Source organism: Canis lupus, chromosome 15 (assembly GCF_048164855.1).
Source record: "Canis lupus baileyi chromosome 15, mCanLup2.hap1, whole genome shotgun sequence".
NCBI classification, from domain to species: domain Eukaryota; kingdom Metazoa; phylum Chordata; class Mammalia; order Carnivora; family Canidae; genus Canis; species Canis lupus.
This window is the reverse complement of record NC_132852.1, coordinates 46,846,444-46,850,221: the sequence shown is the minus strand read 5'-3', so window position 1 is coordinate 46,850,221 and position 3,778 is coordinate 46,846,444. Positions and strand designations below refer to the sequence as shown.

Sequence of the window (3,778 nt, the reverse complement as noted above, 5' to 3'; positions counted from 1 at the left end):
GAAAATCCTCTTCGAGTTTTCTTTCACTAAGGGAAAACAGGCACTAATGTAAATGGTTGTATAAAAGCGAAGTGGAAATGACATGACACGCACTTTCAAAAGCAGGGGATTCCTGGATCAGGGAGGGAACCAGGTTTCAGCCTTGGGGCCCTGGGCCTTCAGAGGGTGAGTGGGTTGAGCAAAAGAAGGTGATCCAACAAGGTTGGGTCTGAATGTGCCAAACTTGAGGCCATCGGAGGCACAAGTCCAGATCCAGGAGACAGTGGGTGACCTTGCCTCCCACCAGGAAGTCACCTGGATGAAGCAAAAACTTGGCCCAAGAAAGCATGGGGGAGCAGGGCTGCAAGAGGAGGGCCTCCCCCCCCCAGGTGTGTGGCTAGTCCATACCCAGCAAGGGGCCTGTTTCCCCACCACCAGCAGCAGTGATGTGCAATAATCCGCATCCCTTCTTTGTTGCTCTCCTAGCCCAAAGAGATTTTATAGCAGAGATGGAGAAAGGGTTTTGTTAAACCTTTACTCATTCGTATTCGAATGTTTGCCAAAGTAATTCCTTGACCACAAATGTTGGAGAGGATGCGGAAAAAAGGGAACCCTCTTACACTGTTGGTGGGAATGTGAACTGGTGCAGCCACTCTGGAAAACTGTGTGGAGGTTCCTCAAAGAGTTAAAAATAGACCTGCCCTATGACCCAGCAATTGCACTGTTGGGGATTTACCCCAAAGATTCAGATGCAATGAAACCCCGGGACACCTGCACCCCGATGTTTCTAGCAGCAATGTCCACAATAGCCACACTGTGGAAGGAGCCTCGATGTCCATCGAAAGATGAATGGATAAAGAAGATGTGGTTTATGTATACAATGGAATATTCCTCAGCCATTAGGAACGACAAATACCCACCATTTGCTTCAACGTGGATGGACCTGGAGGGTATGATGCTGAGTGAAGTAAGTCAATTGGAGAAGGATAAACAGTGTATGTTCTCATTCATTTGGGGAATATAAATAATAGTGAAAGGGAATATAAGGGAAGGGAGAAGAAATGTGTGGGAAATATCAGAAAGGGAGACAGAACATGAAGACTCCTAACTCTGGGAAACGAACTAGGCGTGATGGAAGGGGAGGAGGGCAGGGGGTGGGGGTGACTGGGTGACGGGCACTGAGGGGGGCACTTGACGGAATGAGCACTGGGTGTTATTCTGTATGTTGGTAAATTGAACACCAATAAAAAATAAATTTATTATTTAAAAAAAAAAACAAAGTAATTCCTTGGAAAGTGTTCAAGAGTGAGCTCTGTCTCTCCCCCAGACTGTGAAGGAAGTACAGAGGAGACCTACCCAGAGGTGCTCACATTCCCCTACCCTCTCTGATTTTTTTCAAAATAATCCAACGAGATGGAGTTTTCACTTTACTCATGATTCACTGAGTGTCTACAACGGAGCAGGCACTTTAGTAGTAGAGGTGGGCCCTTCCTAATTCTAGGAACAAGTTCATTTTTCTTCAGTGCACCTTCCTGGAAAGAAGCATGAGAACAAGAAGGCTCTGATAGGATGAAAGATGTTTAAAAAGGAATATGGAGAATTCTTCATTACTTCACATGTTTTCAGATGCAGGTAGAAGCAATTAGGAAATGTGTTGGCAGACACTTCTGAAATCCAGAGATAGAGTGGGCTTCCGGACTGGCTAATTCAGGGCTCAGGTTCATTTCATTTCTCTATCTGCTTTGAAGCATTGGCTTCAAGCTCAGGCTGGCTGCGAGATGGCTGCTGGGGTTCCAAGCATCACGCCCCCACCCAACAAGGCCAGAGGGAGAAGACTGTCTCTCTCTGTGGGTCTCTCCTGAGAAAGGAGAGACCTTTTGTCTCCACCTCTACAGACTTTTACTTACTTCTCCTTGGCCTGAATTGGGTCTCAGGCCCATTCTTGAACTAGTCACTGCCCCAGAGAATGGGGTCATATATAGACCAGCAAGGCATTCCCAGAGCTGAACTGTTGTCCTCTTCTTCTGAGGCACTTGGCTCCGTTCAGGAGAGGTGGGGACCTGAACCAAACCCTAAGTCCGTAAGGAAGAAGGAGAATGGGAGCTGTAGAGACAACAAGCCGTGTCATCTGTGGAAGATGAGAATTTCAGAACTGGGGACACACAGGACAACGAACCATGAGGAGATACTTCAGGAAGTGCTGTGACATACAGATGACAGAATGTTTTTTAAAACTCTCTGCCCAGGGACACCTGGGTGTTTCAGTGGTTGAGCGTCTGCCTTTGGCTCAGGTCATGATCCCAGGGTCCTGGGATCAAGTCCTGCACCAGGTTCCCTGCAGGGAGCCTGCTTCTCCCTCTACCTATGTCTCTGCCAAATAAATAAATAAATAAATAAATATCTTTAAACTCTATGCCCAATATGGGGCTTGAACTCACGACCCCAAAATCAAAAGTCACATGCTCTACAGACTGAGCCAGCCAGACATCCCAGATGACACAAAATTAAAGATGATACAGGATGATCAGCAGAAGTAAGCTGCACAGGATGAGACAAACTCAAAATTCATAAGGAGAAATGAGCCAGCTTTTGATGTGAGGAGCGCGGGCAGGCCCAGGTACTCCCGGGACCTCGCAGGTCTCGCTTCTGCTTTTCCACCTGCACCCGCACACTGGCCAGGTAGCCCCCCAGCTCCGCCCCACGGGTGCCGCCCCCGCCTCGCTGCAGCAGCTGGGCTTGGAAGAAGAGGTCGTTGCTGTAGAAGGCGCCGCCCGTCTCCCTCTCCAGCCTCTCCACCACGGCCATCAGCCTGGCCAGCTGCTCCCTCTGCTCCTCCCCGGTGGCCCTGTTGTTGAAGGCGCAGTACCTCCTCCCGCACTCCTGCACCAGGCTCCTCAGGCTGTGGTTGTCCGTGTCCGCCAGGTAATCGTCCAGGGACTCGCCCGCCAAGTCCTCCTTGTGGGTGAACAGGACCACCGCGTGCCTCATGGCCCCCGCCCCGAAGACCTCCTTCACCCTCCTGACGGCCACCGCGTCCTGGGCGGTGAAGCGCCCCAGCGGGGTCACCAGCAGCAGCACGTGGGGCCCCGGGGCGGACAGCAGGTAGCAGTCCCCGATGGCCTTGTACAGCTCTTGGGTCTGAGCGTGTCGACCACCAGGGTGCTCCTTCCGTTCCAGGTCCCTGTCTCCCCCTGGCACGTTTTGGTCACAGGCTGGTTCCCCAGCCTGGACTGGAACACGGGCTGGCAGAGGATGCTGTTCCCTGTGTCATACATGCATACATGAACACGGTTTTGCACAAACATGGGAAAGAAGTTTGGTAGTATCACCAAAGGGTTTTTCTACTCTGAGCTCATTCTGTTCAAAATTTTAGGTTCTGAAAAAGGTAGTATCAGTAATATTTTCAGCTTGCACTTTTGGGGACCTTGGGGTGGATAATTGTTAACCTTAATTATTTAAGAATAAAGATGAGGCTTAGGAAGTTCAAATGTCCAGATTGGCATGGCAATTACTGGTAAACCTGGGATGAAAGGGACAGAGAGACAGAGATAGAGAGAGGCAGAGAGAGAGAGAGAGAGAGAGAGCAAGCCTTGTGGCTTAGTGGATCCTGGAAAATCTTGTAAGTTTTGCAGAATCTTCCTTCCTCTCCTATACGGCCTCTCTCATTGGCTTCTGGTCTCTTCACACACACACACACACACACACACACACACACACACACACACACACAGATAAAATTTTTTTAAAACTAGCCACAAATTCTACGGAAGGAGGAGGTGTTAGACTATGTACCTGGGAA

The 3,778-nt window shown here is 49.7% G+C and overlaps 1 pseudogene; it reads right to left on the bottom strand.

Annotated features, from left to right (window-relative positions):
• Positions 1–2,544: 2,544 nt before the first annotated feature.
• LOC140604512 (GTPase IMAP family member 5-like) lies at positions 2,545–3,254 on the bottom strand (annotated as a pseudogene).
• Positions 3,255–3,778: the final 524 nt, after the last annotated feature.